This window comes from Mauremys reevesii, unplaced genomic scaffold (assembly GCF_016161935.1).
Source record: "Mauremys reevesii isolate NIE-2019 unplaced genomic scaffold, ASM1616193v1 Contig35, whole genome shotgun sequence".
Classification (NCBI taxonomy): domain Eukaryota; kingdom Metazoa; phylum Chordata; order Testudines; family Geoemydidae; genus Mauremys; species Mauremys reevesii.
This window is the reverse complement of record NW_024100846.1, coordinates 538,601-552,648: the sequence shown is the minus strand read 5'-3', so window position 1 is coordinate 552,648 and position 14,048 is coordinate 538,601. Positions and strand designations below refer to the sequence as shown.

Sequence of the window (14,048 nt, the reverse complement as noted above, 5' to 3'; positions counted from 1 at the left end):
TCATACAAAATAGGATGAACACACACAATAGATAATAAACTTTGTAATGATGTACAGAGATCTTTTTGCATGAAGCATGTTCAGTTACAGCTAAACTACCCAGGTTTCCAAGTGGCAGCTGTGTTAGTCTGTATCCATAAAAAGAACAGAAGTACTTAACCTTGAGAATAACAAATTTATTTTAGCATAACAAGCTTTCATGACTCTGACTCCTTTGCTGGATGCATCTAAAACAGGCTGCTTGTACGCTCTGGTGCTGTTGATCTAATTCCTCATCTCCATATCCATAACTCACTCATTAGCATAGTTTGCAAAATCATCAACATCACAGCAGGAAAAGGGTTTTGCTGCACCTGGGACCAGTTGAGTTTCATGTTCAGGCTGTGGTATAGAGTTCCTCAGGTTTCTCATGGCACACACAGGGACCTTAGCGGGGTGCTGCTGATGCAGGAATGGCCCTGACAAGATAAAGTGATGGGGTTACATTGTCCTTTTTAGTTTTTATTTCCAATGACATTTCTGTTTGTGATTTCCGTTTTGCTTTGTATAACTGTGTTTTCTCATGGATTTGATATTTAGCAAAAAGAATAAGGCCTCAGGGCGCTGGATGGAGAGCAGGCTGGGGCGTGGGGACTGCTAGAGGCTTGAGAGTAGCAGGTTTCTGTATTGTTTCCTGCCCACATTTCACTGACTAGTTTCTCTTTCTGCATGAAATTTGTTTTTGTTTGCCACAGAGCCTGGCTAGCTCAGTTGGTAAAGCTTATCAGACTTTTTTAATCTGGGAGTCCAGGGTTCAAGTCCTGGTCAGGTGAGAAGAAGAACCCTTCCCCTCAAAATGGAAGAAAGTGTCTCTCCAGGATGTTATTGGCATCACCTTTTTCCCAGGACTTGGCTTTTTCACTAGGAAGGGCCATGTGCTGCCTGAGACTGAAGGGCAACTTCCCTCACATGCCCACTGGCCTCTCAGTCAGGATTAAGAAAGGCCTCTAGGAGCTGCAGCAAACTGCTGCATGAAGCAACTAGTGAAAGACAAATGCAGGGCGGCTGCATGCACAGGGTCATCCTCTGCCAGAGTGCTGGGGTTCCTAATATTGGTCCCACATGGTGTATGAGGCTGCAGCACTCAGGACACTTTTGAATCCTGCAATCCTGAGTTGAAGTCTCAGTGGGATCTGAGGACAATTCCTGTACCACAAACCCTGCTGGAGTCTTCCCAAGAGCTCTGTCTTGCCTTTCTCAAAGGAGCTTCGTAAGCCTGTCTTTTGCCCTTACTAGCTGTTGTGACTTGAGCACAGAGGGGATGTTTGATCCAGAAGCCTGGCCATGACTGGAGTCCTGTGGTGAGGATGCAAGCTCCATTTCCTGTGAGTCCTGAGCTGGACTGCAGCCTGGCCACCAGGAGGCAGCCCTTATTGGTTGACCTACTGGCCCAAAGTCACTCGGGCGGTGTTGTCTTTCCCCAGGGAATGTTGGAAGGAGCCTAAGGGAGGGAGCGCTCAATACCCCGCCATCAGTCAGGCGGAAGAGAAGGCTGCAAGAGTGGGCAGGTTGATGAGCTGGGCCTTCTAGCATTCGGTTGGGGATGACGTGGGGAACACGAACTGGGAGAAATGGTTGCTGGCCTGTGAGGAATGACTCAGCCAGTGATGTAGGTGGACCTTGTCATTAGCCTACAAAGTTATGGATGCTCAGACCCATCTGTAGGAATATCTTCAGCCAGGTATTTCCGCTCCACGAGTGCTGCTGAGACCGAACACGATGACCTTCCACTTCTTGTGGGGCCATAGGACGTCCCTACCTAGTCAGAAGTGCGGCTTTTCTGTTGTATTAGAAGAGGGGTTGGGCCTGGTGGGCTTACACGAAGACTTTTACGGCTCCTGCTTTTTGTTTTTCAATTTTCAGTGGGTGGCTGAGCTGGAGGGCAGAGTCAGGCGAGAGAGGAATAGTGGGAGCAACCACGAAGAACACAACCTGACTCTTCCAATATGGCTGTATTTTTTTACCCCACTGGAATTCACCAGTTATGGGATGGCCGATGGTGGCAGAAGGGAGAGGAGATTAGGAAGCCTCCACCCCAGTGTTCTTCTTATTCCCACCTTACATCCTACAAGTTTTCAGTGGGTGCAGCTAGAGTGGAAGGTGCTTGTAGGATGGCTTCATCCGCACACAGTAGCCACCCTCACAGCAGTGGCAGCCAACAGCCTTAAGGCCCCCTTCGGCTCAGTCTGAACAGAGATCAATGTACCACTGGGTGAGACAGGTCAATTTAAGGAGCTTCCTCTGAAGGTGAGCAACTGTGCCCAGAACTTACTGACAGGAGTTTTGTAAAGTATTTGCAAATGTGCACGGCTGGCATGTGCAAAGCAAAGGCTTCCCGGGCACTGTGTCAGGCTCTGGCACCGCTAGAGACAATGGACCATCTTCAGCCACCAGGTGACCCAGGATCTAAGGCAGGAATGGGGTGAGGAAGCAAGTCCAAGCTGAGCAAGGCAGGAAAAATTCATCTTGCCTTCATGGGCGCTCCAATGATGCCCTTTTTGTGTGCCAGGACTGACAAAAACATCCCAGACAGAGAAGCAGCAGGCCAAAAAAGCAGCAGGGGTATTCTGTCTGCTACCCAAGATCCATAAACCTGGAAATGCTGGATGCCCCATCATTTCAGGCAATGGCACCCTGACAGCAGGATTGTCTGGCTGTGTAGACTCCCCTTCTCAGGCCCTCGCTTCCAGCACTCTAGCTATCTTGAGACACCACTGACTTCCTGAGGAAACTACAGTCCTTTGGTGATCTTCAGAAAACACCATCCTGGCCACTATAGAGGTAGAAGCCCTCTACACCAACGTTCCACACAAAGATGGACTACAAGCTGTCAGGAATAGTATCCCGATAATGTCACAGCAAACCTGGTGGCTGAACTTTGTGACTTTGTCCTCACCATAACTATTTCAGATTTGGGGACAATGTATACCTTCAAGTCAGGGGCACTGCTATGGGTACCACATGGCCCCACAGTATGCCAACATTTTGTGGCTGACTTAGAATAACGCTTCCTCAGCTCTCATCCTCTAATGCCCCTACTCTACTTGCTACACTGATGACATCTTCATCATCTGGACCCATGGAAGCGAAGCCCCTGAGAATTCCACCATGATTTCAACAATTTCCATCCCACCATCAACCTCAGCCTGGACCAGTCCACACAAGAGATCCACTTCCTGGACACTACAGTGCTAATAAGCGATGGTCACATAAACACCACCCTATACCGGAAACATACTGACCGCTATACTTACCTACATGCCTCCAGCTTTCACCCAGACCACATCACACAGTCCATTGTCTACAGCCAAGCTCTAAGATACAACCACATATATGCTCCAAACCCTCAGAGAGACAAACACCTACAAGATCTCTATCAGCGTTCTTACAACTGCAGTACCCACCAGCTGAAGTGAAGAAACAGATTGACAGAGCCAGAGAGTACCAGAAGTCACCTACTACAGGACAGGCCCAACAAAGAAAGGAACAGAACCCACTGGCCATCACCTTCAGCCCCCAACTGAAACCTCTCCAGCGCATCATCAAGGATCTACAACCTATCCTGAAGGACGATCCCTCTCTCTCACAGATCTTGGGAGACAGGCCAGTCCTTGCTTACAGACAGCCCCCCAACCTGAAGCAAATACTTACCAGCAATGACACAACAAAAACACTAACCCAGGAACCTATCCTTGCAACAAAGCCTGTTGCCAACTCTGTCCACATATCTATTCAGGGGACACCATCATAGGACCTAATCACATCAGCCACACTATCAGAGGCTCATTCACCTGCATATCTACCAATGTGATATATGCCATCATGTACCAGCAATGCCCCTCTGCCCTGTACATTGGCCAAACCTGACAGTCTCCACGTAAAATAATAAATGGACACAAATCACATGTCAAGAATTATAACATTCAAAAACCAGTCGGAGAACACTTCAATCTCCTGGTCACGCATTTACAGACCTAAAAGTCGCAATATTACAACAAAAAACCTTCAACAACAGACTCCAATGAGAGACTGCTGAATTGGAATTAATTTGCAAACTGGACACCATTAAATTAGGCTTGAATAAAGACTGGGAGTGGATGGGTCATTACACAAAGTCAAACTATTTCCCCATGTTTATTTGTCCCCCTACTGTTACTCACACCTTCCTGTCAACTGTTGGAAATGGGCCATCCTGATTATCACTACAAAAGGTTTTTCTCCTGCTGCTAATAGCTCACCTTAACTGCTCATTCTTGTTAGAGTGTGTATGGCAACACCCATTTTTTTCATGTTCTCTGTGTATATATATATCTTACTGCTTTATTTCCACTGCATGCATCCGATTAAATGGGTTTTAGCCCAGCAAAGCTTATGCTCAAATAAATTTGTTAGTCTCTAAGGTGCCACAAGTACTCCTTGTTCTTTTTGCAGATAAATTAATGGAGATTAAGTCCATGAATGGCTATTAGCCAGGATGGGTAAGGAATGGTATCCCTAGTCTCTGTTTGTCAGAGGTGGAGATGGATGATAGGAGAGAAATAACTTGATCATTACCTGTTCAGTCCCTCTGGGGCACCTGGCATTGGCCACTGTTGGCAAATAGGATGTGGGGTTGGATGGACCTTTGGTCTGACCCAGTATGGCCATTCTTATGTTCTTATGAAGGGAGGCAGAACCCTGTGACAGAGTTTCTGTAGTGTAGTGGTTATCATGTTTGCCTAACACGCAAAAGATCCTGGTTGGAAACCAAACAGAAACACACTGGCTTAATTTTCCCAGCTCCTACTGGCCTATCTCTGCTGTTGTAAGAGCAGGAGTGATTTCTATGTGCAGAAGGTCTGTTATACTTCCCCATCTCCCACTTTTGTCTCCTCTCCCTCTCTGAATGCCTGTGAAGTGGCTTTTCCCCTCCCGCTCCCACCTGGAATGCTCCTGGGATGAATGTTCTGGTTGAAGAGCAGAAGAGCTCCCAGGTAGACAAGGTGTCTGAGACTCTAATTAGGCAGCACTCACACACCCAGAGCATGGACACTGCCCAAGATGGAGTGTGACCAACCAGATGCAGCCAAGTCATCTCTAGTCGCAGGCCATGAGGTGCAGGCCCTTAAAAGGGGGAGGGGCCCTGTGCTCAGGAGAGCACTCACAAGCTTGTACCTCCAGTGAATGCCCTTTGCCCGGACCGCCTGGCCAGTGGTTCTCTTCATTGTATTTCATTGTGCCTCAGGGAGAGTTACCTTCATCGCACCATCCATAGCTGTGCTGTGGGACACTTACCTTGCAGAATCCTGACATCTCCAGTTCCCTGCCACTCCTGGGAGCGTGAGTATGCGAGTGTGACACCCTCTCCCCCTTCTTCTTTTGAGGTTAGCTGTCATTATAACAAATGTGCTGCTTTCTGCCAAACTCTGGTGGGTCATTAGTCCTCCCTACGCTGACTAGCTGGCCCAATTTCGGGTAACACCTGCGATAAACCCCAACCCCTGCATGGCAGAGGGTGGTGAAATGAGCTGAGGAAAAAGCCTTGGCATCAGCATGGGAAAGCTAGAGGATCTTGGCTAGTCACCTTTTTGAAGACTTGTGGCTTGGTCTCCTCTGCCCTTGGAGGTTGGCCGGTGGAGGCCGGCTCTTCCTGCTGGCCTCCTTTGTGTGACTTGCCAAAGGAGGGAGTGAGGCAAGAATGGGGCAAAAGAGGAAAGTCGAGCTGAGGAAGGCAGGGCAGAAGCTAAGCGCCTCAGTGCGGCTAAGTGGGGTTAGTAGAGCATCACCATTCGTTCTGCAAAGCCTGGGGAGGTGTGGTTGGCTGCTGGGAGGTAGAATCCTGTGCCTGCCTCTTGGCTTCCCAGGGATGGCTACTTGCAGCCCAGGAGAAGAAGGATGGTTCTGGGTGAAAGGAAGACAAGCAAAGCTCTGGGAGGAAATTTGGGTGCGAGTGCTGGCTCTGCGCTGGGGAGGGATTGGAGTGCAGGAGGGTGGCGCTTACCCTGGGCACTGCAGCTCCCAAAGTGACTGGTACACACAACCCTGCATAAGCAGCTCGTAGGTGGGTGGGGCCAGGGGGTCTCCGTGTGCCGCTGCCTGCAGGCGCCGCAACCAGAGCTCCCATTGGCTGCTGTTCCTGGCCAATGGGCGCTGCGGAGTTGGTACCCGGGGCAGGGGCAGTGAATGGAGACACTCCCCCCACACCAGGGGATGCTGGGACATGCCGGCCATTTCTGGAAGCGGCACAGAGTGACGGAGGCAGAGTGGGCAGGGAGCCACCTCAGTGCTGCTGGCATATCTGTGCACACCCATGGGGAGGAGCAGAGGGCCTCCATGTGCTGCCTGGGGTAGGGGCAGTGCACAGAGCTGCCTCCCTCCCGGGTCTATTTCAGGAGTTGGTGGGTGGGGTCTTTTGGCCTGCAAGGTGCAGCAGGTCGGACTAGATGATCACACTGGTCCCTTCTGACCTTAAAGGCTCTGAGTCTAAAAGGGAGAGGGAAGTAAACGAAGTTTTTAAAAAAAATAACCAAACATTGTAATACCAGGATAACTCCACCAGCTCATTGTATAGTCCTGCCCCTTTCTTCCTCCATTGTGTGTTGAATGACCTGCAGCACATGGATTTTGTCATTCCATTGATAAACTGATACAATGTGACTGAAATTAAACCAATTCCCAGGAGAGAAAACATCACATCCCTGTATTGGCTGGGAATCGAGCCCAAATCAGCTGCTTGGAAGGCAGCTATGCTCGCCACTATACCACCAATGCATCTAAGAAAAGCAATACTTATGCTTGCCCAATGAGGCTAGAGCAGCATTGAGAAGATTTTCTGCCTGTTAAAATGTACTGGATTCTCATCACTAAAAAAAAAACACCTCCATCTTCACTTGGGTTTGAACCATCAGCCTTTCAATTAGCCACCAAAGTTGTTAACCACAGGGTATGTCTACACTATGGGATTATTCCGATTTTACATAAAGTGTTTTTTGGAAACAGATTGTATAAAGTCGAGTGCACGCGGCCACACTAAGCACATTAATTCGGCCGTGTGTGTCCATGTACCGAGGCTGGCGTTGATTTCCGGAGCGTTGCACTGTGGGTAGCTATGCTATAGCTATCCCATAGATCCCGCAGTCTCTCCTGCCCATTGGAATTCTGGGTTGAGATCCCAGTGCCTGATGGGGCAAAAACAGTGTCGTGGGTGATTCTGGGTAAATGTTGTCACTCAATCCTCCCTCCGTGAAAGCAACGGCAGACAATCATTTCACACCCTTTTCCCTGGATTGCCCGGGCAGACGCCATAGCACGGCAACCATGGAGCCCATTCAGCCTCTTTTCACTGTCACCGTATCTCTACTGGATGGTGCTGACAGATGTGGTACTGCAGTGCTACACAGCAGCATCCCCTTGCCTTTTGCAAGTTAGCAGAGACGGTTACCAGCCATACTGTCCTGTCTGCTGCCTTGCAAGTTGACAATAACAGTTCCCAGTTATACTGTACCGTCTGCTGCTGTCATGGGTGCTCCTGGCCGGCCTTGGTGAGGTCAGCTGGGGTCACAGGGACAAAAATGGGAATGACTCCCCAGGTCATTCCCTTCCTTAAGTATTGTCTAATGGGAGAGTCAGTCCTGTCTGGACTATCGGGCAAACCTACTAAAGAACCAGAGAGTAAATGGTCATTCCCATTTTGCCCAGGTGCCCCCGGGCGACCTCACGGAGGCCAGCCAGGAGCACTCACGGGACAACGATGACGGATAACAGTCCTACTGTACCGTCTGCCGGCCAGAATGGAAGGGAAGGGGATGCTGCTGTGTAGCGCTGCAGCACCACATCTGCCAGCAGCATCCAGTAGACATAAATCAAAAAATGATTTTTCCCCTTTGCTTTCACGGGGGTGGTGATGACATATACCCTGAACCACCCGTGACAATGTTTTTGACCCTTCAGGCTTTGGGAACTCAGCCAAGAATTCAAATGGTTTTCGGTGAGTGCGAGAACTGTGGGATAGCTACACTTGTCAGTCGCCCCTCCCTCCGTGAGCGTCCATTTCATTCTTTGGCTTTCTGGTACGCTTCTCTCAGCTCCTTAACTTTCAGCACTGTGTTGAGTCTCTGTTGCGGCCTCTGTCTATCATGGCCTTGGAGATTTTTTTTAAATGTTTTGGCATTTTGTCTTTTGGAACAGGTTCTGATAGAACAGATTCATCTCCCCATACAAAGATCAGCTTCAGTATCTCCCCTACAGTCAATGCTGGAGCTCTTTTTTGATTCTGGGACTGCATGGTCACCTGTGTTGATCGGCGCTCCACGCTGGGCAAACAGGAAATGAAATTCAAAAGTTCATGGGGCTTTTTCTGTTTACCTGGCCAGTGCATCCGAGTTCAGATTGCTGTCCAGAGCGGTCACAATGGTGCACTGTGGGATAGCACCGGAGGCCAATACCATCTAATTGTGGCCACATTAACCCTAATCTGACATGGCAATGCCGATTTCAACGCTACTCCCCTCGTCGGGGAGGAGTACAGATACCGGTATTAAGAGCCCTTTATATCGATATAAAGGGCTTTGTTGTGTGGAAGGGTGCAGGGTTAATGCGATTTAACGCTGCTAAATTCGATATAAACTCGTAGTGTTGACCAGGCCAGAGAGAGCAGCAGATTTCCCCTATTGTTTCCCACTCTTGTTTTCTTGACTAGTTTCTCCTCTGCACCAACTTGCTGTTTTTCTTTGTGAGCCTGGCTAGCTCAGTGGGCAAAGCATCAAACTTTTAATCTGAGGGTCCAGGTTTCAAGTCCCTGGTCAGGTGATAAACTAGTCCCCAAGATCTTACACTGTCGTGCTGGAGTCCTCTTTGATGTTACTTTTTCTCTTCAGGATTTTCCCTTTCCTCAGAAGGGCCCTTTTGTGTTGGGTTTGAAGGGGCAACTTCCTGACAGCCCCTCTGTCCTTGCAGCCTGGAGGAATAAAGGCCTCTGGGCATAGAGCATGTTCCTCCCCTGCACACATACACACACACACACACACACACATACAAACAAACAGAATATCCCTAAGGAATTAGAATCACCTGCTGCCTTCCCCAGTCCTGCTGGATCCCCAAATGAAGATGCTCTTCAGCCTAAACCCATGTCGCCTCTTTTCCCAGTGCCCCTCAATCCCAACCCTCAGTCCCTCCTATGCTCACTGCTCCTCACTCCCAACCAGAGCCTGCTCCTCTTCACCCTTCTCCTCTGTCCAACCCACATCCCCCTCCTATTCCCAGTGCCCCTCAATCCCAACCCACAGCCCCCTCCTATTCCCAGTGCCCCTCAGGACCAACCCACAGGGCCCTCCTCCTCACGCTGCTCCTCAATCCCAACCCACGGCTCCCTCCTTCCCTCCAGCAGCAGGTGCTTCAGACCCCATCAGGAAGATTTTCTTGCAAGGTTTCGTGTATGAGTCTGCATGTGAATTTTACAGTATGTTGGAAATAGGTTGGGTTGCTTGCCGAAATGATCACTTGTGGTTGGTGTTGGACTCCCAGTCTCCATGTTATAGGGGCAGGAGAAATAAAGGGTTGTTATCCTTGTTGTGTGAATCGAGGGCAGCACAACTGTGCTTGGCAGACCCCGACTGAGGGACTCACCCTCAATTCAATAGCACTTGCTAGGCAGGGGACAGGGGTTCCAAAGCCAAGTGGGCTGGGGCTTGGGTCCCAATGCTAAAATGTAGGTATCAGACCAACGTTAGGACAGGGTGGCTGTAGAGGGATGAGTGAGTCCCTAGACAACACAGTGAGTAGGGTGCCTTCTTATTTTTCCCCCTTTTCCACCCAGGATGGCAGGTGAACTCTACAGAGGCACCTCTGGGCTTGCTCTGACTAAGGACAACAGCTGTGAGTGGGGTGGGAGAGGGGATGGCTCATGTTAAAGGACTTTTGGTTGCTGGACTTACGAACCGTAGGGAGAAGGACACTGTCCAGCTTATCTGGGGGGTGGGTCTTTCCCTCGTGGTTTATGTTTATGTGTTGGGGCTGCTGACATGACTTACATTGCAGTGTAGACATACCCTGAGAGGGCATCTATACTGTGACAAAATCCCACTGGCCTGGATGGTCTGATTTGGGCTCCTATGGGCTCAGATTGTGGAGCTAAAAACTACAGCGTAGACATTTGGTTTCAGACTGGAGCCCAGGCTTCGAGCCCCTCACCCCTCGTGGGGTCTCGGAGGCTGGGCTGAAGCCCAAGTGTCTACACTGTCATTTTATAACCCTGCAGCACAAGCCCCACAAGCCTGAATCAACTGACCAAGGGTTTGAGAATAGTGACTTGGGTGTGTTAATGGCAGTGTAGACATAATGCTAGGCTATGTCCGCACTGCGATGAAACACCCACGGGTGTCCCGTGCCAGTTCAGGATCCCAGGCAAGGGCCATGAGGTGGTAAATTTGCAGCGTAGACATCTCGGCTCAGGGTCAATACTGGGCTCTGGGAGACCTCAAGGTTGGGAGGGAGTTTAGCAAGCAAAAAAGGTAAAATGGCAGTGGAGTATTACCCTGGACTCAATGGCATTTCTCCATTGGTCTGTCTGCTTTGGGGCAGGGACAATAACACGTCCTGCTGCATTTGTTATTTCAAAGGGCCGTTTAGGATTTTCATTCTCACACACGTTGCACGAAGCAGGACTCAACCCTCGGTGCAAACTAAATGAGCTGCCCACAGATTCTGGCAGCCACAATGAGCCATTTGGTGTGAGCCCAGACCTGCCCCTGTCCCAGAGGAAGCAGGATCATCTGTGACAGGCTGGAACACTGACCTATCAGCTCTTAACTCCCAAACTTTCAGTAAGTCTGTTATCAGTGCCTGTGAGTATAATTTAAACAACTACACTGGACCAGACCAAAGAGCTCTGTGTTTTGTCCTCCCACAGTAGCCAATACCAGGTTGCCCGAGAGTTAGTCAATAAGGCACCACTGGGAATTGAACCCAGGATCTCCTGTTTACAAGACAGGTGCTTTAGCCAGCTAAGCCATGGTGCCTGCCTGTGGCAACAGCACAGTGTCTGCCCACACCTGACTACCTGCCATCCACACTGGGGCCTGACAAGCTTTGCTTGTGTTGGATTCTGCAAAGCAGAGGAGCAGGTGAGGTTTTGTGTGTGTGTGTGTGTGTGTGTGTGTGTGTGTGTGTGTGTGTGTGTGTGTGTGTGTGTGTGTGTGTGTGTGTGTGTGTGTGTGTGTGTGTGTGTGTGTGTGTGTGTGTGTGTGTGTGTGTGAGAGAGAGAGAGAATCTTTGGCCAGGTCTGCACTACAAGGTTACTTCAGCATCATTATATTGCTCAGCTGTGTGAAAAACACACAACGCTCCCTCGGTCAGCAGTTTTTGGCTGGTGCACACACTGCAATACCACATCTGGCGACAAAATTGCCCTGTTTTGGTGACAAAATAAAACCACCTCGACGAGAGGCCTAGTGCTTTTTGCAGCAAACTTAAAGTGACAAATGTCAGTGTAAATGCTGCTGGTCATTATATCACCATAACTGGCCTCCACCAGTATCCCACCATGCCTGCCGTGAACTCACCTGCCCTGCATTCCTGCTACAGAGCCATGGGCCCCTCCCCTTTCATAGCTCCAGAAAGTTCTGACAGCTGAGCCACTATCTAACCGGGATTAGGTTGATAGAACTGCATTGCCAGCCTAAGTAATGTAATTACACCAACCTAATTTTGTAGTGTAGACCTGTCCAAAGAATCACACACACACCTTGGGAGCAAAACTTCATCTGCTCCTCTGCTTTATAGAATACAAACACGAACAACACTTCTCAGGGCCCAGTGGGGATTGGCAGAGAGTCAGGTGTGGGCCATCTTTATCCCAGGAGAGATGGACTCTAAGGGTACGTCTCCATTGCAATGGAAGCCCAGGTGTGGCACGCTGTGCTCAGAGCAGCACCTGGAAGCCCCATATTCACCACTCTCATATAATGATGACATGGTTTGTTCAAAGTCTGCCTTGTGACGTATCATTTCAAAAGTCTTGATCTGTTGAACATTAATATCAGGTTGGATTGTGTGTGCTCGCATTGGTTGGGAAGTTATGAAGTTTTGCTCTGTGTGTGTTACTGAAAGATGTTATGAGGTTGGGAAATGCCCCCCACCAGCCTTTCAGGTGCGACAAGGGAGGAGCCAGACTCGCTGCTGGCCCATTGACGGGATCCACACTCCCAAGGACTAGCCCAGGAACCGTGTACAATGCAGACTTCTCCGAGATAGCACAGAGACAATGGACACTGATTGACTCACATGGTAACAAAGGAGCTTCCTAGCAAGTTGGAAGAAACTATGAAAGAGGGGAAGAGACATCATGACTTGGCCTCTCTCCCCCACAACTCAGCAGCTGGAAACACACCTGGAGGACAAAGACTGAACTGAACTGATTCAGAAATTAGAAGAGAATAATAACAATAATACTTGCAAACCAAAGTCCCCAAACAGACTAGTATTAGTTTTTCAGCAGAAAATTTTCAGTTTGGGGAATTTTGTTTTCTCAGTCAGGCCTTGCCAAGGGAAGCAGGGAGAAAATGTTGGAGTTGCCTCCTTCAGAACAGCTTGGCCTAGACACTAGCTCTGGTTCACTGCTCTGGCCTTGCTCGGGTTGAGGGTATTTTAATAATTTTGGGCAGGTCCCAGGGTGTTTGGGGGAGAAGATGAGGATGTTACCTCTTGAGATAAAAACTAAGAAATACAGCACTAGAGAATTTCTTTTTTAAAGAAATCTGGGATTTAGACATTTTATTTAAAGCAAGGGAGTTCTGAGTTTCTGAGAAGGTTTTTGTTTGCAAGAAGCAAGATCGTTTGATCTGTCATTGTACCAAAGGGGGAGATGGTTGTCTACAAAGGAGGGGTGAAAACTAAACACATCCGATGAGGATGGGATTTGAACCCATGCATGCAGAGCACAATGGATTAGCAATCCATCACCTTAACCACTCGGCCACCTCATCTGAGCTGTTAAAAAGGGACAGGAGGAGAAATCTAAGGCCAGCAGAGCTAGGGACACTAAGGAGTTTTTAAATACTACGCAGAAGCAGGGGCTGAATGAGCTCCCCCCTCACATCTAGTGAGGAGCTGGGGGAAAGACTTCAGGAACAGAGCGTGTTTGCACAGACACACCTACTCTGCCTAGGTATGCAGCATGATGGGGCTGCTTTCCCAAAATGACCAGTTTTGGCTGGTGGTGGGTTACAAATCACTTTAGGATTCAATGGAATGAAATGTTATTATCCTTCCTGCATGAGTGAAGGGCAGCAGAACATACCTAGACTGTCCTGATGGAGGGGTGGGTGGGTGAGGAATAGCTTTTATTGGACTTCATAGAAGTGATTGAGAACATCACCCTAAACCAGTGGTCCCCAAACATTTCACTCTCTGCCCTCTTAGCCATGGCTGTGGCCCCTTGGAAGCCGCAGTCAAGAACTGAGGCTGGGAGTGGGGCTGTTGCTTGCTGGGGAGAGGGGTGCAGACAGGGGTAAGGGGGTCGAGGCTGAGCTGGGAGCCAGAGCCCCAGGCTGACGTTGGGGTTGGGGAACAGCTGGGGCAGAGTGGGGCTGAGTGCTGCTCCCTCCATGGGGGCTGGCTCAGGCCCTGAGGTGCCCCCATGAATGTTCCTCTGTGTCCCCCTAGGAGTCATGCCCCACATTTTGGGAACCACTGAACCCTACTCGCTAAGCAGGGGCTAGTGATGCCAAAGCCCAGGGAAAGGGAGAACAAGTGCGGGGCTCCTAGCACTGGAGCCATGTGAAGGGGCTGCAGGAGAGGGGCAATGGCTGGTGGCACAGGGAGTTAAGGGCAAAGGGGGCACAGGAGGGGGCAGGAGTTAGGGGTGATGGACGCGCAAGGGCTGGGAGTGCAGGAGCTAGCGGTAAAGGGGGAGTGGGGATCGTCCAGGGGCAATGGGGAAGTGCCAAACTACAAGCTTTGCCCAGGGCACCATTTTCCCTAATGCTGGTCTGAGCAAACAATTGGAAATGACCCTTCAGTGAGACCAGAAC

The 14,048-nt window shown here is 49.7% G+C and overlaps 2 non-coding genes across 2 annotated transcripts; both read right to left on the bottom strand.

Annotated features, from left to right (window-relative positions):
- Positions 1 to 10,962: 10,962 nt before the first annotated feature.
- On the bottom strand, positions 10,963 to 11,036 carry TRNAT-UGU. The gene has a single exon. It is a non-coding gene; the product is annotated as a tRNA-Thr (tRNA).
- Positions 11,037 to 12,919: 1,883 nt separating this feature from the next.
- Positions 12,920 to 13,001, bottom strand: TRNAS-GCU. Its single transcript has one exon. It is a non-coding gene; the product is annotated as a tRNA-Ser (tRNA).
- Between the last annotated feature and the right edge of the window lie 1,047 nt (positions 13,002 to 14,048).